We start from the raw sequence: 23,004 nt of genomic DNA, 5'->3' as shown, positions 1-23,004 counted from the left end.
ACTCCTGCCCACTCCTTTTGGTGAGTGCATCTGGTACTGGTGAGTGCTGGGATAAGCCTCTCTAGTGACTGGTTGCCATGGCAACAGTGCTGTGATGTAGGCGTGGAGAGGCCCAAAACAGAGCGGTGGATATCTGAGCTCCCAGGGACTCCTACAGGATGTGCTTGATTGCAAAGGATGTTGATGAGGGTTAGAATGCAGAGTATGGAATCCAATGTCATGCCCACTACCAAGACCTGGGAACACTTCAGAACTGCAAACTTCCTCACTAACAAGACATTAGACTCCAGCAGCAACCCAATACAATTCAAAACGAGGACCTGGATTAGGCCTCTGATAAAATGGCCACATGATCACAGTCCAAAGGCAGTTTTGAGCACAAATGCAGAATGATCCCTCGCTGGATACCCTCAAGAGGATGGGCCATAGATGACAGAGATAGGTAGGGCAATATCAGTTTGTGGCAGGTCATATCCTACGAGAGAGGACAGAGGTTAAAATGTCCAAACAAAAGAAAATTATTCCAGAATTCCCACAAATGGATTGTGGGTTTTGACACATGGATATGGAGATGGGATCTGTGCAGAGTACTTTCAGTGTGGCTCTGATCTAGGGATAGAGAGTTGGGAACAGTGCATGGTGTGACTGAAGGACAAAGAGATTGGAACTGTGCATGGTCCTCCTTGTGTTGGTCTGATCCAGCCCTTTCTGGATTGAACCTACATTTGACAATCCCACTGCCCAACAATTAGTACCTGTAACGGATAATCCATGGGCGCATATGTCCCTTCTGTTTTCTTCAATGGTATGTGGAGCATAGGGGATTTCGGGTATGGTACAATGGCTTGTTTCAGTTCACTGCTGCTCATCCTTGGGAACTCCATATGGACAATCTGATGTACAGCATCAATGGAAATCCTGTGGGATGAGATTACAAAGTAGCTGAATTGTTACACTGACCATGACTGTGCCTCTGGTGTGTTTTGACTAGGAATATTGGGTCTGGAACTCTGCACGGTTTTCTTAGGTACACAGGTTTGGCATTTTGGCGGGGGGGGGGGGGGGTGGTTCCTGCTTTATCTCAAGACCCACAGGGGAAGATGAAAGAAAAACATAAGGGGAATATATAACTGCAGAAGTAAAATGATTGAGTTACAGTTATCGGTTGTAGGTGAGTCGGGCAGGATTTCTTGCCTGAAAATATGTTGAATCTATGGATAATTCAATCCCTGTCTGTCATTCAGGGATGTTGTACCGTGATGTTGTACCAAAGTAAATTAAACTACAGTAAATAAACACCTATCTAAATTATTTCTTGTGCCCGAACAGTGTCCATATCCCTGCATTATCTTCATATTCATACACTTGTCTAAGCATTTTCTTAACCACCCCTATGGTATCTGCCTCCACCTTCACCCAAGGTCATACATACCAAGCACCAGTTGTAGATATTAAAAAAAAACTTGCCCCACACGTCACCTCTCACCTCTATAGTATCTGGTATTAGACAATTCCACCTTAGGGGAGAAAGACTCCATACCTTTCAGAATATTATGATTTTCTATTAGGTATCCCCTCAGCATTTATCACTCTTGAAAAAACAACCCAGTTGGTCCATCATCTTGGGGATTATACCTCTTATCCTGACAACATCCTGCTGAATGTTTTCTACATTGTCTACTTTGCCTCTACATTCTACTTACAATGGTGTGACCAGAACTTGGTCCAGCTGGGCAGTGGGATGTGAATATATCAATATTTTGTGGTTTTTATGGTAAGAGACTTTGAGACATTTAGATGTGCAGAGAGTGAAGAGGTGGGCATTGTGTAGGAAAAAGTGATTAGTTTATTTAGACATTTAATGACTAGTTTAGCTAGTTCATTTTAGGCTGATGGGCTTGTCCTGTGCTGTACTCTGTTCTGTATTATATACTCTCGTCTCCCTCTGTCCCATAACTATCCCTTCTCCCCCTTGCTCTCAGTAATTCTCTTCCATTTCCTGCTCCCCTATCTGACTCCTGCTCTTCCTCCCTTCCCTAATTCCAATTCCCACCTTTTTGCTCTTCTCTGGGGTGTCACATGGAGTGTGGATGTCCTGTTTATGTGTTTTAGTCGTCATCCATTGCCACATCAGCACCTTCTCCATCCAATGGGAATACTCTGCAGGGCTGACATTTCTGTACACCATGACAGTCTGCCTCGGTTTGCCAGGTAGGGACATGATTGTGTTTGGAGATACATATTTTGTTTCAGAATCAGAATCAGGTTTAATATCACTGGCTTATGTCATGAAATTGGTTAACATGATGGCAGCAGTGCAATGAAATACGTGATAAACAGAGGAAAAAAACTGAATTACAGTACGTGTATATATACATCACTGCAGTGCTGATTATCATGGGGCATACCTATTGCCTTGATCTTAGCCACCACTTCTCTCTGATGCCCTTGGGATGGGGAGAGGAGAATTACCCACTTCCTACCCTGACCCCTCACTTCTCTCATTCTTTCTGGGGAGTGATGGAGCAATACTTGGTCCTGAGTGAGAGGTGGTGAAGAGGGAGGGTGCAGGAGTGAGGGTGGAGGGGTACCAAAGAAATGATGGGGAGTAAGGTTGGTGCACAGTGGGAGGAATGGGATTGAGGGAAATGTTGCTGTGGGAGGTGAGGTAAAGTTATAAGCCTGCTAAACCCTGAGACAGCAAGGCTGTTTTCTCTAAACAATCACTTTATTGCTAATTACTTGAGTTCTCTGTGTCCCATATTCTTCTCCATCCCATCTCCCTATCTATTCCTTCTCTCTCCTTCCTCTCCCTATCCCTTCCTGCTGTCTTTCCCCTTTGCATCACCATCACCACTTCCTCTCTGGATAGACAGGAAAGTTACAAGTCCACTGAATCTTCATACACAAGGTGAGGCTGTTCTTTCCAAGCAATCATTTTATTGTTTAATATGGAAGATCTACATCTTCTCTCTCCATTCACCTTACTGCCTCCTCTCCCTTTTCCCTGACACTCCTGCTCCCTCCCCTCAGAATCTTAACTACAGCCTTTTCCCTTCTCCCTCCCCTCTCCATCAGCACCTCCAATTCCTGCCCATGCACCCCCTTAAGATCCACACAAGGTTACTAGGAATAGAGACATTGGAGGAGCCTCGTACTAGGTCATGAACTTGGCTGACTCTGGTTTGAGTCAGGGCCTGACATTGACACTTCACTCTCCAATTGGCAAACTCCCTTTTTTGTGCATAACAGCCTCCTCATGACCTGATCCACACAGGGTCACTAAGAATAAAAAGTAGCCTTGTACCAGGCGGACTGTGGTCACAGATAGGGCTTGACTCTGATGCTTCGCTCTCCAGTCCCTCATCAGTCCTACACTGATCTCTAGACAGTCCTATTCTTCTTTCTGTGGGACAGCCTCCTCATGACACAATCTTGTGACCTTCTGGTCTTGGCTACCTGCCACAGGGCTGCAACCTTGAGCTAGTGCACTCTCAGCGGACTCTGAAAATCCTCCATTACTCTGACGAGATAGAAGGATGCCCTGTAATCTGGATTGTTATGGGGTTTGCACACTGGGTGGCTGTTCAGGAGCGAAGAGGGAGGAGAAGCCTGCTCTGTCTGCAGCCATCTCAGAGGTGCTTCTGCGACTTGATTGTGACCTGGGCCGGATAGTTTGCCCCATCTCATTTCTGACTTGGGTCATTTTTTATATCATTCCTGGGTATAGGCCCTCTCACCTCAGTGAGTCCTTTCCTATCGGACAGGAGGTGCCAATGATGGGCGCTGTCCTGGGCTCAGAAGCAGAAGAGCATGCCTTTCTGGTGGCCAGCATCTTGATGAGCCTCTTCAACATCCTCTCCTTAGCCTCCACATTCTACCAATAATGGAGTGACCAGAACTGAATGCAATGCTTCAGTCAAACACGAGGAAATCTGCAGATGCTGGAAATTCAAGCAACACACATAAAATGCTGGTGGAACACAACAGGTCAGGCAGCCTCTATAGGGAGAAGCGTTGTCGACGTTTCAGGCTGAGACCCTTCGTCAGGTCTTGGTCCGAAACGTCGATAGCGCTTCTCCCTATAGATGATGCCTGACCTGCTGCGTTCCACCAGCCTTTTGTGTGTGTTGCAATGCTTCAGTTGTGTCCAAAGTAGAAATTCATGCAGCTGCACTGTAACCTTTAGACTATTGAACTCGAGGACATGATGAACAAATGCAAGGATGTTTGTGTCTTCTTTACCTCCCTCAGTCTGTATCCACAGTAGGGTTCGGGGATGATCAGAAGTGTAGAGAGTGGAGCAGAGGGAATGGGCAGATGTTCAGGATCCTTGAGTTCTCTCATTTCTGACAAGGTTTAATCCTGGTGGCAAACCCACTGACACTCATGAACAGTAATTTAGAATTATTTTCAGTGCATCGAAAGCTGAAGTGACAGGTTGATCCATTCGTTCTACGCATGTCCTGTTCTTTACAGTGTGGGACAGGAACAGAAAGAACTTCACTGTCAGATACTGCAACTGTGATGCGATATTTTGGAGGGAGCTTTCCTCTGTGTATCTGGCCCTCAGAGTCAGAGATGGGATATTATACAGGGAGCTTCACTCTATATCTGCTCTCAGGAGGGTTTAATGGGACAGTGCTGAGGAGCTTTGCTCTGTCTGACCCAGGGAGTGTTCATTGGATGAACATAGCTGATAATACAGAATCTGAGGCCACAAACCAGGCACGCCCAGGATCCTCTTCAGTTTGCGTATAAGGAGAAGGTGGGAGTGGAGGATGCTATCACGTATTTGCTGCACAAATCACTCTCTCACCTAGAGGGGGTCAGTTGTGCTGTGAGGATTACATTCCTTGACTTCTCTAGTGCCTTTAACACCATCCAGCCCAAGATCTTAAGGCACAAACTAACGGAGATGGGAGTAGACTCTCACATGGTGGATTGGATAGTGGACTACTTGACAGATAGACCTCAGTATGTGTGGTTGGGAGACTGTAGGTCTGACACGGTGGTCAGCAGCACAGGGGCGCCGCAGGGAACCGTACTCTCTCCGGTCCTGTTCACCCTGTACACATCAGACTTCCAATATAACTCGGAGTCCTGCCATGTGCAGAAGTTCGCTGATGACACGGCCATAGTGGGGTGTGTCAGGAATGGACAGGAGGAGGAGTATAGGAAACTGATACAGGACTTTGTGATATGGTGCAACTCAAACTACCTGCGTCTCAATATCACCAAGACCAAGGAGATGGTGGTGGACTTTAGGAGATCTAGGCCTCATATGGAGCCAGTGATCATTAATGGAGAATGTGTGGAGCAGGTTAAGACCTACAAGTATCTGGGAGTACAGTTAGACGAGAAGCTAGACTGGACTGCCAACACAGATGCCTTGTGCAGGAAGGCACAGAGTCGACTGTACTTCCTAAGAAGGTTGGCGTCATTCAATGTCTGTAGTGAGATGCTGAAGATGTTCTATAGGTCAGTTGTGGAGAGCGCCCTCTTCTTTGTGGTGGCATGTTGGGGAGGAAGCATTAAGAAGAGGGACGCCTCACGTCTTAATAAGCTGGTAAGGAAGGCGGGCTCTGTCGTGGGCAAAGTACTGGAGAGTTTAACATCGGTAGCTGAGCGAAGGGCGCTGAGTAGGCTACGGTCAATTATGGGTAACTCTGAACATCCTCTACATAGCACCATCCAGAGACAGAGAAGCAGTTTCAGCGACAGGTTACTATCGATGCAATGCTCCTCAGACAGGATGAAGAGGTCAATACTCCCCAATGCCATTAGGCTTTACAATTCTACCGCCAGGACTTAAGAACTTTTTAAAAGCTATTATTAATGCTTTTTGAGATAGTGATTTAGATGCATATCATATTTTTTTACTGAGTTAAGTATTGTATGTAATTAGTTTTGCTACAACAAGTGTATGGGACATTGGAAAAAAGTTGAATTTCCCCATGGGGATGAATAAAGTATCTATCTATCTATCTATCTATCTATCTATCTTCACACAAAAAACACTTCTATGGTATGGGAGAGCACTGTGTGTCCCAGAGATAGTGGAGAGGATGGTGAGAACTCACTGGCAAATAGCTTGAACAGTAAAAGAGGATTTTACTTAGTGCGTTGAAGAATAAAGTGACATGTGAACGGATCTGTTGTCTTCCTGAATTACTTGTTTGACGCAGTGTCTTTTTCAGTCTAATAAAGGCACAGTCATTTATCTTTGAATTTCCAAGATGGACTTAGTGGTGTGCTAGACTGAGAGAGGCTCTCAAATGCTCCATTCTGAGCATAGCCTGGAAATATCTGTCCTCAACATCAATTCACTGTCTGTAGCCATGGCAGGGCAGGGCAGCTGTGTGATGTCACGGTGGGGAGATTGAAGAAAGGGGCCCAACACCTCACCTCTTCCCTTTAAATCATTGTCTGGACCTGCCATTTGCTCCAACCACATCTTCCACCCCATTCAGTTCGCGACAAGCCATGTTATTCTCCCTTCTCATTGTGCAGACGATAACATCTCCTGAAAGCACATAGTACCAGGCTCAAGGACAGCATCTACCTTGCTGTTATTAGACTATTGAATGGTCCTCAGTACGAGAGTATGGATGACTTTACAACCTATCTCATTATGGCCCTTATACATCCTAAGGTGTTGTGGAATCAGCAATAATTTTGGTTCTAAATCTTACTGCATTACTTTCATGATATCAGCAAAGCTGATTTCAACTCGTTTCTTTGAAGCAAGCTATGCTTTTCCACCCAATGCACTCAGCAATTCACTTAGTACTTGTTTCTCATGAGATATTCCATTTCTTTAAAATACTGCTTAATTTGCTCCATATACATGAGTCAGCTATCGAATGTACAGTATTTAGCGTTCTGATGTAACCAACCATTTCTGCTATTTTTAAATTTATTTAAGATTATTATCATCCAGTATTTGTTTATGGACTGATGAATTTGTCCGTTTTTGACCTTTTTTAAAATTTGACCGTGTATCTTCATTTCTAAAGAAGCATAAGTTGCATTTTTATTTTACTTGACTGTTTTTTGCTGCACTTTTTTTAAAACTTGGAAGAGCTCACTGCATTTCAACAGGTAGGTGGTCGTCTTGGTACATCTCAGAGGCTGCTCGTGCCACACAAGATGTTGGAGAGTATTTGGCCCATATTGTTTGGCACATCTCGTTAAAGGGTACAGCAAACCTCCTCCCACCCTCCGCTTATCCTGGAACAAAATTAAAACTCGTGGCCCTTATCCTAATGCCCTGCCAGGGGATGTAGAGACTAGTTCTCGTAGCCTGGCTTTCCAGATGACCCATATTGAGACGAACACCCTCCCATGTCTTGGCTAAGATCCCTGTTGCTGACTTGGGTCTTCACCTTACTCAGGTCTGGGTTTAGGTCCTTCCCCTTGCACCACAGAGGGGAGGACTACCTCCTCATCTCCTATTGGACAGGAGACTCCAATGGTGAGTGCTGTCCGAGTCCCAGATGTGGAGGGTCTGGTTGCCATCGTAATGGAGGTCTGGTGTAGGAATGGCAAGCCCTGAATCACAATTGTGATATCTGAACACCAGGGACTCCTGTGGAATGTGTTTGCATGGTTGTAAGGAATGTAAATGAGGGTTAGGATGCAAGTGATGTAGTCCATTGTTTTGCTCACCGGTAAGACTTGGGAGTATTGGAGAATAAAGTTGCATCGTTTGCAGTGTGGCCAGAACTATGTGGCCAGCCTTGTGTTTGCTATTTGCTATGTATCCAATTTATTGGCCAGAATGTAATCTCTGTATTGCCTCTGTACTATTGAACGCATCAGTGCCTTAAGAATGTAGCTAACAGTGAAAGTAAGCATGTAGAGATAACGGTGGTAGACAGGATCGTGTGATGGTATGAAAACCAGTCAAGGCCGGGAAGGGGGACACGTGTTCCAAGGAGTAGACTAGAACAAGTATAAGCTACTAAACAAAAATATTGGTGGTGAATCGAGAAGCTAATGTACTGGTGATAAGCGGTTGCAAGCAGATAGGGCATGCTAATGTAACTGAGATAAATTACTAAAAAGAATACTGTGTATTAGGCTTGGCAGGCAATTAGTGACACGTTCATTAATTGTCTCAGCTTTTGTTTGCAAATAAAGGCTTAAATTTCTTGAAGAATCTTCTGCATCTCCTGGTTATTTCAAGAAACCACGACAAAATTGGTGATTGCGGCAGGACCGGAAAGAGACCCGCGGAAAGGAAACGGCAGATTGGGGACATTTCCTGGTCCTCTAGGGACCCCCATGGGGCTAACAGAATTAAAGGTGCACCCAAACGAAAGGTAAGCGCTTTTTGCGACAATTTGGACTAAGAATTCTGTTGGTTTTGGGGAGGTCTCGGGGACTCAGAAGTGTGGCACCTCTGCCGAAGGGTCTCTCCGGTCCAAAAAGTCTGGCAGAATTGGGGGTTAACAGGAGGCTCAGAGGATTGATCAAGAACACTGCAGTGGGGGTAAGTACAAATAAGCTAATAAGAAGTTAAGTGAAGAAAAATTCCACGTGGTGTTGGTAAGTCCCTGTGGATACGGCTTCGTATGAAACGAAGGTCTGAACGGGCAGGGAAAGGGAAAATAGAGAAAATCCCTGTGGATACCGCTTCGTACGAAATGAAGGTCTGAACGGGCAGGGAAAGGAAAAATAGAAAAATCCTCGTGGATACCGCCTTAAGAGATAATCTGAATAGACGAGGTGCAAAGAGAAAGTTTTGTGGATACCGCCCTAGGTAGGGGTCTGCACGGGCAGAATGGAATAGGAAACAAGGACAATCCAATAAATAGTTTAAAGTGCTGGTAGATAGACGATAGACTAGGCATAAGAATGAGAGTAAATAGTATTATCCAGTAAACGAACTGTGAGTCTCTGAAAATACTTTAAAGAGAGAACAACATGACAGATAAAGGAACGGCAGTAGAGATTCTAAGCAAAAAATTCCCGGTAAGTTATAAGTGAGATCACAAAAACTTCAGAAAAATGGGAAAAAAGAACCAAGAACCTGGTCACAAAATGGCCAAGAGAAGGAACATTTTATGTAAACTTGTGCGAAGAAATGGAGGCGCTAATTAAAAATTACAAACCAAAAGATAAATCTAAGAAAAGAGACCAAAAAAAAGAATGAGAAATGGAAGTGCTAAAACTTTTCAAAGCGGAGAGAGAGAGGCTGAGGAGGACAGGTAGAATATTGATTACAAGCGAGGAAGACTCTAAGGTGCTGGAGAAATAGCCTGTTAGAGAGAGAGGAAGATACAGTGAGAAGCTGGCTTCAGCTCCATACCCGGATGTGAAAGAAGCAGAAAGGCCCCCTCTCTATTATGAAGAAAGAACCCCTAAGCAGTGCCCCATGCTGACAGGTACAGAAAACATGCAAGAAGTACAAGTTTGGGATAATGAGGAGGAAAAAAGACAATACGAGAAGAAAAAAGCGGTGATATGAAAGGAGATACAGGCAGAAAGGATAAAGGTGTGGAACAGGCAAAGAGAGAAATGAGAGAAGAGATTGAACGGATGAAATACTTGAGAGAGGAAAAGGAGTATGAGGAGTACCGGTTATACTATAGAAATGAACAGACTAGAAAGGAAAGTGGCTCATCAGGGCAGGAAGAGCTGAGGGATTCAAGAGGAAGTGGAAAGAAGGTAGGAGACGAGAGGCTTGGAGAAACACAAGAGAAAAGGGAATCAAGCACGAGTGAGGATCATGAGGAGTCCCTGCCACATGTGTACAGACACGGACAGGAAGAAAGAGAAGGTGACTCATTGGAAGAGCAAGAGTTAAGTGGTGAGAGAGAGGATGCGAGAATTTGTGGGGAAGAGGTAGGAGGCAGAAGCCTAGAAGAGCAGAAGGAGGTGGTAGGGAAGCGACTAGCAGAAGTAGAGAGAGAGCTTGAGAAGTTACTGAGAGGGAATTGCCAGAGGAGATGTGAAAAGTACTTCAGGGGCCGACCAAGTATTGAATCAGGACAGAAAGGAAGGACTCCACAGGGAGACGGAGGGAAGAAGAGGACCCCGGAGAAATTTGTGTGGGAGGCAGTAAAGACATACCCAGAGACGGATGAGGAGTCAGGCGAGGAGGAGAGCCAGGGCAGGTGGGAAGAAGGAGGAAGAATGATGCCGTTGTTAGTAAAAGGATCAGGACAAGTGCAGTATATCCCTTGGGGATCCCAGGACCTAGAAGGGCTGAAAAACACTCTGCCCAGTCTACATGAAGGAGCAGGGAAATGGATTAGAGCCTTTGAAGAAGAAACGGCGGGACAATTATTGTCTATGGGAGATTTAAAGGCACTATTGATCAGGTTGATGGGAACCTCCAAATTTAATGAACTAATGGAAATGGCTGGCATAATAAACCTGAACGACCCGAGAACTAATGGAGACGGGTTTGACAGAGTGAGGCAGAGGGTATGGCAGGCCCTCAGGAAGCTTTATCCACCCAAAGTGGACCCCAAAGCCTTAAAGGGGGAACCACTGGGAGACACTGAATGCCCAGCAGCCTATGTAGAAAACCAGTTGAAAAGGTGGAGACCGGAGACTGAGCAAGAGGTGGAAAATAGCTTATTTATGACCTCACTGTTCGGACATAGCATTTTGGATGCAATGCCTCCGCAAGTTAAATCCAAACTGGAGGAAGTGGTTGGGCTGACGTTAATGACCCCACAAGAATTCAGAGACCATGTAGTCCATGCGGTTGAGAAATACCAGAAAGACAAACGAAGGTTGGCTGAGCAGCAAGAAGAGGTGCAAAGAAAGTTGATACAAATGCAGCTTGAAGAACTCAAAAAGAAGGAAAAAGAGAAAAGCAAAAAGATGCTGCCAGCAGCTACCGGTCCGAGTACAGCCATCGAACTGGATGAAGCACCGCTATATGGAGGAACTGATCACACTGTAAGACAGGGGCCGGAAAACCCCATGCCAATAATCAACGTCTTTGGAGGAGCATTCCCACAAATGCCCTATCAGGAACAGACTAAATTCGAACAGCCCAGACAGGACTGGAAGTCCCAAGAGGAGGACAGAGGAACTATGGGGAGAGGGGACCAGTGAGAAAACAGGGGGAAAGAGAGGTAGAGAGATTGTGCTGGGGATGTAATCAGCCAGGTCACATGAGAAGAGATTGTCCGTTTACACCATGGCCTGTCACACACCAGGAGGAACCGATAAGAGGGGAACTACAGTTTAGCCAAGGACCAGCCCCCACAGGCCCAAGTGGACCTGTGAACCCCTATGCAAGGTATTAGGGGTGCCCCGAGAACTCGAGTGGGAAGGGACATTACCCAATGATAACAAGGGAAGCAAAAGAGAAACCCATTGTTCAGGTTATTTTAGAAGGGCAACTGACACCTATGATGATAAATACTGGAGCCACATACACTTGTGTACAGCCACAGTATGTCCTTCACCTTCCCATGTCAGGAAAGCTTATTAAGACGGTAGGGTTCTTGGGGAAAACACAGTTGACACAGTGCATGGCTCCAGTGCAGTTGAGAATGGGAAATAAAGGAATTGTTTTGCCAGTGCTAGTATCTAAAGGAACTCTGATTAATTTGTTAGGCAGAGATGCCTTATTGAAACTGGAATTAAAATTAGAATACACCAGAAATGGACTGAGTGTGGAAAGTGCAGGTGCTCAATCGATATTGCGAGAAGACAAGAAAGCTAATGTCTTTTGGATAGGAGGAGCAGATCAGATTCAGGAAACCTGGGGAAAATGGAGAAAGGGCGTGCAGGCTATATTACCCAGGGCTGTAACACCCAAATCTGAGCTACATTGTACAGTGATTTTTGACAAGACTCAGAACAGGGAGTTAGAGGAGAGATGGCACGTGGAGGCATGTACCCAACAGCACCTGGAAGGGGAGGCTGTGATACTTGGAAAGCAAGGGGCAGCTTTGCAAGTTAAGTGGAACACCTTTTTAGAAAAATGGTACAGGATACCGGAGGCTGCACCCCACGTAATGTTGTTGGTAAACAAGGGATATCAGTCTAAAGACTTAGGACCCTTAGTTAAGAGTGCTGAAACCGTAATAGTGTGGAGGAAAATCACGCCGGAGGTGTGGATATCAGAAGACAACAATTGCATTAAAATAATGATAAGTGTAGATATGGTAGGGACAATGAAAGAGGTCGAAATAACTCCCCAACCACACATGCCATTGCTGGGAAAGGAGAGAGGCCAGCAGAAAGATAGAAGGTTAGATGAGTTGCCATCTATTCTGTGGTCACAGCATGACACGGACGTAGGGAAAATAAAAACAGCTAATCTGGTAGAAATAAGGCTGAAAAAGGGAGCAATTCCACCCTGGAGACCACAATACCCTCTTAAGACCAGAAGCAGAAGAGGGAATAGCATCAACAGTGCAGGGGTTGCTTGAAGCAGGAGTGCTTAAAAGAACAAACAGTCCATGCAATACCCCATTGCTGCCGGTCTTAAAAGCAGATAAATCTAAATGGAGATTGGTGCATGATTTGCGAGCGGTAAATGACGTGGTGGAGGACTGGCCAGTGGTAGTCCCCAACCCACACAAGCTTTTGACTAATGTTCCGCCAGAAGCAAGTTACTTTTTAGTGAATGATTTGTGTTCGGCTTTCTTCAGCATTCCTCTGGCCGACCAGTGTCAGTATCTGTTTGCATTTACTTACAGAGGTGCTCAGTATACCTATACCAGAATGCCGCAAGAGTTTAAACATTCACCACGTGTTTTTAATCAGGTGTTAAAGGCAGACCTAGAGGGCATACCATTGGAAAGTACATTGTTACAGTATGTGGATGACCTGTTGATTTGCTCCCACAGCGAGGAACATTGTGAGCAGGACATTATAACTCTGTTGGAGAAGCTGGTGCATGGAGGACATAAAGTATCCAAAAAGAAACTGCAATTTTGCAAGCAGCAAGTGGAATACTTAGGCAGGGTAATATCCAAGGGAGTGAAGGCGATAGCACCAGATCAGATTGAGGCAATAACTAAGGCCCCAAAACCCCAGACAGTAGGGCAGATGATGACGTTTTTGGGAATGGCAGGGTACAGTTCAGATTGGATAGGAGAATATGCTGAGATTGTGGCACCTTTGAGAAAGATGATGAAAGAAGCAGGACATACAAATTTGAAGAATGGCTTACAGTGGAATGAAGAGGTGGAGATAGCAGGAATTAAGCAGGAATTGCAGTCTCAGCACCAGCATTAGCTTTGCCTGACTATGAGAAGGTTTTTCATTTGTATGTATCCAACCGACAGGAAGGTTATGTCACAGCGGTTCTAACACAAGAGACAGGCACAGGAAAAGCAAAGCAGCCGATAGCATACTACAGTATGAGACTAGATGAGGTGGCTCAGGGGTATCCACCCTGTTATCAGGGATTGGCGGTGCTGTACTATGTGTATGAAAAGGCATCATCTGTAACCCTGGGCTATACTGTGACTCTGTACACACACCACAAAGTAGCAGAATTGCTGGAAAGAGGGAAATTTGTGCTGACGCCAGCCAGGATAGCAGCGTATCAGATGCTATTGACATTTCCAGACATAACCATACAGAGATGCACTACCAGTAATATAGCCGATTTTGTCCCTTTGGGCTATGAAGGAGAACCCCATGACTGTGTAGGGAAGATGATGGCATTTGCCAAATTGAGAGCAGATTTACGGTCAGAACCACTAGAGGATGCAGATAAAAAAGTTCTGTTCGTAGATGGCTCTTGTTATAGGGATTATGATGGAAATCATGCAGGGTTCTCAGTAGTGCAGCAGGATCAGTCGAGCTTTAAGATTATTAGGATGGAGTCCTGCCCCCAACCGTGTTCCGCCCAACTAGCGGAAATCAAAGCCCTGACAGCTGCGTGTGAAATGATGGAAGGTGAGAAAGTAGACATTTATACTGATTCGGCATATGCTCATGGAGTATGCCATTTGTTCGGGGCAGTGTGGAAACAGAGAGGGTTTAAGAAAAGCAGTGGAGATCCCATACAACATTGTCAGCAAATTCTAGACTTAAAAGCGATGATGAAACCTAAAGCATTGGCTATAGTAAAATGCCAGGCACATAAAAAGGGAAATGATGTAATAAAGGGAAATCAAACTGTGGACGAGGCAGCCAGAAAAGCGTCTGGATGTACATCAGCTGTCATTGCCCCCCAGGTAAGCCTAGCTCCAGAACCTATGGTAGAGGACCTAATTGAAATACAAGGTAAGGCAACTTTGGCAGAACTGACAATGTGGAGATGAAGGGGGGCCAAGCAGAACCCGGAAGGCTTGTGGAGCATGGAAGACGGTTTGCTGGTAGTGCCCACCCCTCTACTGACGATTTTGATTTCAGAAGCGCATGGGATTGACCATTGTGCAAGGGGGGAAGTGATAAAGAAAATAACGAAGGATGGTTTTTGGTCGCCTTATTTACAGGCTTCAGTGGACTTTGTCTTGTCACAGTGCGAGGTATGCGCACAGAATACTGTTTGGAAGGGAATTACAACCCAAATAGGTCACATTCCCGTACCTGAAGGACCATTTAAACATCTAGTGATAGATTACGTAGATATGGTAAAGACAGTGAGAGGGAAAAGATACATGCTGGTAGTAATTGATCGATTTAGCAGATGGGTGGAGGTGGTACCTTCGAAAGATCAAGGGGCAAAGACAGTGGTAGAATTTCTGACAAATGAAGTGATCCCAAGGTTTGGAAGTTAGCTCAGACAATGGTTCAGCTTTTATCCAGAAAGTGGTCAAATTGGTACTACAAGCGCTGAGGATAAACCAAAGATTTGGATGTGTATACCACCCTCAGTCGCAGGGCATGGTAGAGAGAATTAATGGAACCTTGAAAGCCAAACTGAACAAAATCTGTGCAGACACTAAACTTAATTGGGTCGATGCTTTACCGCTAGCATTGATGAGTTACCGCATGCAAACTAATCAATGGACATGCCTGACACTGCATGAGATGCTCACTGGGAGGCCCATGCCAGTGCCCCAGTGGAGAGGGCCGTATAAAGGACCTAGTTTGGAACAATTGGAAATAGAATTGAAACAATACATGCAGCAGCTAACTATGATACATAGGTCTATTTATGCCCAGGAAAAACAGAAAGAGCCGGAGACCGTACAAGGGGAAGGACCGATCAAACCAGGAGACCAGGTTTACGTGCGAGTTTTTCGGAGAAAGTGGAATGAGCCGAGAATGGAAGGACCCTTTACGGTGACCAAGGCATCACCCACCGCAGTTCAGGTAGAAGGACGCTCCACCTGGTACCATCTGAACCACTGCACAAGGGCAGTCCCGCAAGGACAGTCAGGTGAGGAGTCTGAGGTAAGTGATGCGGAGGAGCAGTTAGCAGGAGACAGACAGGAGGAACAAGAAGCTGACACTGCACCTCAGGAGTTTGATCAATTAGTAAGGGAAATTTTTGGTCCTGAGGACAGGCCCGAAGACCCTCAGGATGTGGCGGTGGATAGTAGTGCTTCTTCAGATAATGGGGATGACCTTGGAATGACCAGTTGTGCCCCTGGGGACAAAGCACCCACATACTCCAGTGCAGACTTGGAAACCATTAGTTTGGCAGATATGGAATGGGACTGTTCAGTCCCCACAGAACCTACAGAAAAGAAGTAAGAGGAGCACAACACTTACCTCCTCGCCATGGTTACAGACACATACTAATCAGTGGTATCAATGGGCAACTTACACAGCAGGAATGATGAAGAGACAGAATTGCTACCTGTGCTCAAGGGCAAGCCCTGCGCACCATGTAGTTCCCATGCCTTATAACTCTTCCACTTGCACGCGGTGGTGAAGAGAGTATAGGGAGCGATGTGAACGACAGTGTCCAGGTTCGATTAAGGCTTGTTTCCTAAAGCTTTGAGTTAAAACAGATCCCTGCTATCAAAGCTGTATGAGAAACGCACCAATGTGCCCATATTGGTGTATGTTAAATCAGGCTTCCCCGCAGTTTGATCAACGCAAGCTTGCCTCTGACTGAAACTACAGCAGACCATGGGCTATAAACAAAAGAAGCCAGACACCTACACTGGAACAGCTTTTAATGCAATATCAGTTGAGCTGTGAATGTTTTACGCGGACAGGTGCTCATCCAGTGGGTCATTTCAGAGGTAGCTGCACTCAGATGTGGAATGTGACCCCAGGCGAAAGACACGTAGTAGGTTCCCCTCCACTCGAAGGTGCATTGGACGCCCAGACCATCCCCTTAGCAGACACCTGGTGGCTGTGTGGTGAGGAAGGGGGTCTGAGATCCACGCTTCCCCTCAATTGGGCAGGTACGTGTACACGTGTTATGCTACTTAAAGAAGTTATAGTATCCCCTGAAGTACACTTCAACACTGATATCTCTGAACAGCAGACACTATTGTGGAAAAGGAGAAAATATGAACCCAACTCGACGATTTGGATAGATAGTATAGGACAGCCAAGAGATATACCTAACAAATTTAAGGCGAGGAATGAGATTGCTGCATGCTTCGAAGCACTTATACTCTTGATAGGAACTATTAAGAATGTTGAATGGATAAATTATATATATTACAATCAGCAAAGATTCATCAACTACACCGATGATGCATTGGAGGCCTTGGGACAACAGTTAGATGCAACAAGCAAAATGGCGTGGCAGAAAAAGGAGAAGTTTGTGTGATGTTTGGAGAGCAGTGCTGTACTTTTATACCAAATAACACTAGTCCAGAAGGATCGTTTACTAAGGCAATGTATAAGTTGAAAAGTCTCAGAAAGGAAGTTAAACAGAATGCAGAGTTCGGACATCAGAAATTTGACTGGTTAGAAAGTAGACTCAGAGGATGGGGAGTATGGCTGACTAAGATGGCAATGACTGTCAGTATTGTATTGCTGAGCTGTGCGCTTGTTCTGTGCTGTTTTCTTCTTTGGCTCAAGTCTCTTGTAGTGCGTGCTGCAACCAAACAATTTCCGATGCTCGTGGCGATTACTGAACCAAGCTTAGTGGAGAAAGAAGCACTGAAGAAGTATTGTTACAGCCTACCATGCCTGCAGGATGAACAAGAGCAAAACGACTGTGTGGGAGTAGATTGTAAGGGCTTCTGAGTTTTTTTCCCTGTCTCAGATACAAAGGGACAGGTTTTTGACTCAGTGGCCTAGGGTAACAGGGAGAGAATACTTTGAGGTCTTGGCGCAGAAAATTATAGTTTAACCCGAGATTTGGGAATAAGTGCTGGACTTTATTGGGGCTTTTGTGGGCGGACTCTTAGTCTTTCTCTGTGTGAGACCGTATGGGTCTCAAAGGGGGGATTATATTGGAGAATAAAGTTGCATCGTTTGCAGTGTGGCCAGAACTATGTGGCCAGCCTTGTGTTTGCTATTTGCTATGTATCCAATTTATTGGCCAGAATGTAATCTGTGTATTGCCTCTGTACTATTGAACGCATCAGTGCCTTAAGAATGTAGCTAACAGTGAAAGTAAGCATGTAGAGATAACGGTGGTAGACAGGATCGTGTGATGGTATGAAAACCATTCAAGGCCGGGAAGGGGGACACGTGTTCCAAGGAGTAGACTAGACAGGATCGTGCGATGGTGTGATGGTATGAAAACCAGTCAAGGCCGGGAAGGGGGACACGTGTTCCAAGGAGTAGACTAGAACAAGTATAAGCTACTAAACAAAAATATTGGTGGTGAATCGCGAAGCTAATGTGCTGGTGATAAGCGGTTGCAAGCGGATAGGGCATGCTAATGTAACTGAGATAAGAGACAAGGGTATGCTAATGTAACTGAGATAAGAAATTACTATAAAGAATACTGTGTATTAGGCTCGGCGGGCAATTAGTGACACGTTCATTAATTGTCTCAGCTTTTGTTTGCAAATAAAGGCTTAAATTTCTCGAAGAATCTTCTGCGTCTCCTGGTTATTTCAAGAAACCACGACAGGAGCACTTCAGAACCACCGACCTCCCCATCAACAAGACCTGTGACGCCAGCAGCACCACAATCGAATTTAAAACCAGGTCCTGACTATGGCCTCTGACAAAATGACCACACAAGCACAGCCCAATAGGATCATTGAGTGCAGTTGCAGAGTGATCCCTTGCTGGGTACCCCTGTGAAGATGGGCCACGGCTGACAGATAGAGGCAGAGCATTATTGATGCGTAGCATGTTGTATCTTAGAAGAGGAGATAGAGTTTAGAATGACGAAACAAAAAAATATTTCAGATTCCCACATGTGATTGGTGCTCTCTTTGTGGATTTGACCCAATAGATATGGAGATGGGATCTGTGCACAGTGCTCCCAGTGTGGTTCAGATCCAAGGATATAGAGTTGGGAACCATGTGCAGGACTCAAAAGTATTAGTGTGACTAAAGGATATTGGGATTGGTACTGTAAGCTCTTGACTATTGAACTCAAAGACACGACGAGCAAAGGCAAAGATGTGTGTGTCTTCTTTACTGCCCTCAAACTGTGCAGCCATAGTAGGGTTGGAGGATGATCAGAGGTGCAGAGAGCAGAGCAGGGGGTCGGTGGGGGGGTGGGGTGGGGTTTGAAGTTGTTTTCCTCTCCCATGAAGTTTAGTCCTGGTGGCATGGTAGCATAGAATTTTCCTTAGTACATCAAAATTGAAGCAACAGGTGAAGTGATGTTGATTCATTCCAAGTGTTTCATGTTCTTTACTGTGTGAGAGGAACAGAACGAACTTTACTCTCTGTCTGAACCTGTAACAATGTGTTGAGATATTGTGGTGTGAGTTTCATTCTGTGTCTCACTCCAGGAATGTGTGATGGAATGGTGTTGAGGGAGCTTTGCTCTGTTTGACCCACCTTGTGTGAGGGAGTGAGTGAGAGAGAGAAAAAGAACGAAAGGAAAAAAACCATAGCTGTTCTCCTCATACAGAAAACACCAGTGTCTTTTGGGACAGGACTGTGTGTCCCAGCAATGTTGGAGAGGATGGTGTCTCCAGTGACTGATCCCAGAGATAGGGGAGTGGACAGTTTAGTCTTGGTGACTCACCGCCCAGTAGCACGAACAGTAAAAAAGAATTAATGTGTTGAAGAATGAAGTGACATGTGAAGGGATCTGTTGTCTTCATGAATCACTCGTTCATTGTACACATCTGATTTCTGCTGTCAGATGTTTTCTAATCTGGGATTACCCCAGAAATGTCTGTCTGTCCTGAATTTCAGCTACCTACCTGCCTGCATTCAGGGCCGGGCTGCTGTGTGATGTCACAGAAGAGGGTGGGTGCTTGTTTGGAGGATGGGATGATTGAAGAAGTGGTCCCAACACCTCTCCCTCCCTTCTTAAATCATTGTCTGAACCTGACCTTTGCTTCCCAACCACATGCCCCGCCCCATCCAAGTGTTGTCCACCCCACTCAGTACTGAACAAGGCTTGTTATTCCCACTTCTCCCTCCTCCCATTAGGCAGAAGATAAAAATTCCTGAAAGCATGTATTCTCTGGTTCAAGAACTGCTTTATCTTGCTGTTATTGGACTATTGAATGGTGTCCAATACAGTCTGACCACCAGATATGTGGAATGATAGGGGCCTGTGCAGTGCCAGATTAGTTATTTTGCTGAAACATAGGTGGTTCAGTTAGGATAAAATAAATGAACTCTTCTAAACTACTGGATGATCACCTCACCCGACCTTTAAAGCACCCTGTAAATAGTACAAGTTGGGTAATAAAGAATAACAAAACAACAAATGAAAAGTCAGTGCCTTTTATTGAAGTATGGTGCAATGTATCTGTATTTACTTACATCAGAAGGTTGGTTATTGCCACGTCCAAAGTAAAGAGTTGGATTGTAGAAATAAGTGGTTATATCTTACATGTCTGAAAGTTGGAGTCGTCAGGATTGTCTCGTGTTTCATCTGGAAAGATGATTGAATCTTCATGACGGTTCTTCACCTTCGCTTATGTGGAGTTTAAACCATTTTATGAGAACTTTATCTAATTGTGAACTAGATAAAAATTGTGATCTAGTTGTAAACTGAAAGAGCCAAATTGCATATGCTTTTCACAGACACACTACTTACTGCATAGGTAAAGTATGGTGTTTGCATTTTACACCAGAAGTACTTCTTTTATTCAATGAAGATGTGACTGAGGCTAGATAAGCACAGGTTATAAAAATAAATGCAGCATTAACACAGAGGAACAACTTGCTTCTTTTAAAGACTGTGCCAACAGCTGATTCTGCAACATGATTGCTGCTGCAACATCTGGAGTGGAGACCATTAACTTCTTGTTTCGATGTTCCAATCTTTCAAGTCGCTTTTCCAGGTCCCCCTCTTGAGGACCCACAGGTTTCTACTCTCTATCAAAAGAGAGAGAGATCGCTTGAGTACAGAGGCCTTCCTCTGACAGGAGTTGGCGATGAGCAAACACACCACCTGCTGTCTTGGTGTTCCAGTCTCAAGGTTTCAGTCTCCTATGACATTTCATTTGCCAAAATCAGTGAGAAAGTGGGTCATCCATGGGACCATTCCCCAACTTCTGAACTTCCACCCTCAAGGGTGCAAGTCTTCTTGTTACAAGGGGGCATTGGGAGCGGACCCAAGTGCAGGACACAGTCACTGAGATAGTATAGTCTGAACAGTGTTTATTGAGAATTACTAGGGAAGGCAAGGAGTGAGGACCAAATGGCAACATGGATGTAAACGTTGGATACAACCTGGACTAGGACTTGAACTTCAAACTCGGGTCTTGACTGGGAACCTGGGTCTTGACTGGGACTCGGAGCCTGGGTCTTGACTTAGAACTTGGGCTTGGCTTAACTTGGAACTTGGACGTGACTTGACTTGGAACTCGGAATTGACTTGACCTGGAACTCGGAATTGACTTGACCTGGAACTCGGTCTTGACTTGACCTGGAACTCAGTCTTGACTAGATTGGAACTAGAGCTTGACTTGACTAGAGTTGGAACTAGAACTTGACTAGACTTGGAACTAGAACTTGACTTGACTAGACTTGGAACTAGAACTTAACTTGACTTGGAACTCAGACATGGACACAGAGCCGGGACTCCAACCTGGGACGCAGAGCCGGGACTCCTACTGCAAACCGCTAGCAATTCTCAGCTGGCCATGAAAGCGTCAGAATTCATACCTTACTCAAAGCAGCGGCAGACAGCCGGCAACTCAGCTGGACACGAAAATGACTGAATTTGCTAAGCAGCCACAAGCACTGAAGCAACCTAAGAGTCCACGATTCTCGGCGGCTCTGATAATGGTCCAGACTTCTCGTACTGGCTGAGGTCACATGTTTCTGGTAACGAGCTTCTTGCTGTGAGTTTCTGATGACGGTCCAGCAAAGGAATAGCTGAACCCCGGAGCTATTTATGTTGCAGGCTCAAAATGAGGATCAGGTGCCTCAATCAAGGCGCACAATGGAATGTGGGGAAAGAAGAAATAACTGGAATGCAAAATCCACAGACCGGACCGTGAACTGGGATGTGTAGTCCATGGACTGGACCATGACACCTCCAGGCTGTTCCTTGAGATAGCAAAATGCTAAGGTGAATATCCACTGCTTGCGAAGAACTGTAGTTTGAACTGTAGACCACAGACTCCGACGGAGCCACAACCACCTTGAAAAGAAAGGAAAGATTACGAGAAGAGAAGTAAGCTGTTTCATGGATGAACTGGAAGAAGCTGTCTGAATCTGCTGGTGCCACCTTTCCTCACTCCTCCCACCTCCTACCTCCTGAGTCCATCCAATGCACTCAGCAAAACTGGTACTTGTTTTACATTTGCTTCATTTGCTTTAAAACACTGCTCACATTGCACCATATACATGAATCAGCAATTGAACGACTATCATTACAAAGTATCCGCCCATTTCTGCTATTTTAAAATATTTATGATTATTATTACCCAGTACTCGCTGTGATTAGTAGCCTGTGATTTTGTCCGTTTTCAGATTTTTAAAAAATTTGACCATGTCTGTGTCATTTACTGAAGAAGCGTTGTTATTTTACTGTACTGTTTCTTGCTGCACTTAAAAAAAAATTGAACGGTTCATTTCACTTCAACAGGTAGGTAGTCATCTGCTGCTACCACACAAATGTTTGGAGGAGACCTGGCTCATATCTTTCATCCCATCTCTTTCGAGGGTGCAGCAAGCCACAGATGGCAGGGCATTATTGACGAGTAGCATGTCATATCCTAGGAGAGAGTGTAGAATGTTCAAACAAAAATAAATTATTCCAGATTTCCACATGTGAATTGTGCTCCCTTTGTGGTTTTGACCCAATGGATATGGAGATGGGATCTGTGCATAGTGTTCCCAGTGTAGTTCTGATCTAGGGATATAGATTTGGGAACCGTGTGCAGTGCTCTCAGTATTGGTGTGACTGAAGGATACAGGGGTTGGAACTGTGCACGGTCCTCCTCTTGTTGGTCTGATCCAGCCCTTTCTGGATTGAATGCACATTCAACAATTCCACTGCCCAACAATCAGTACCTGTAACTGATAATCCATGGGTGCCTGTGTTCCTTCTGTTTTCTCCGATGGTGTGTGGAATGTTGGAGATTTTGGGCACAGTACAGTGGCTCGTCTCGGTTCTCTACTGTTCATCCTTGGGAACTCCATATGGACAACCTGATAAACAGCATAATTGGGAATCCTGTGGGAGAAGATTACAAAGTGGCTGAAGTGTCACACTAACTATGATTGTGCACCTGGTGTGTTTGACCGGGGATACAGTGTCTGGAACCTTGTACGGTGTTCTCAGAAGTAGAGGTTTGGCATTGGTTGGAGAATTGGCATTATCTCAAGTCTCTCAAGGGAAAATTAACAAAAAATATTAAGGGAATATATAAATACAGCAAGCCTCCTTTCACCCTCCACTCATCCTGGAACAAGCTTCAACTTCCTAGTCCTTGCCCTAATGTTCAGCCATGGGATTGGAAAACTGGTCCTCATAGCCTGGCTCCCTGGATGCCCCTGCAATGAGATGAACATCCTCCATGTCCTGGGTAAGATCCCATTTGCTGACTT

This window comes from Hemitrygon akajei, chromosome 10 (genome assembly GCF_048418815.1).
Source record: "Hemitrygon akajei chromosome 10, sHemAka1.3, whole genome shotgun sequence".
Taxonomy (NCBI): domain Eukaryota; kingdom Metazoa; phylum Chordata; class Chondrichthyes; order Myliobatiformes; family Dasyatidae; genus Hemitrygon; species Hemitrygon akajei.
The sequence above is the reverse complement of the archived record's forward strand: the minus strand, read 5'-3'. Positions refer to the sequence as shown.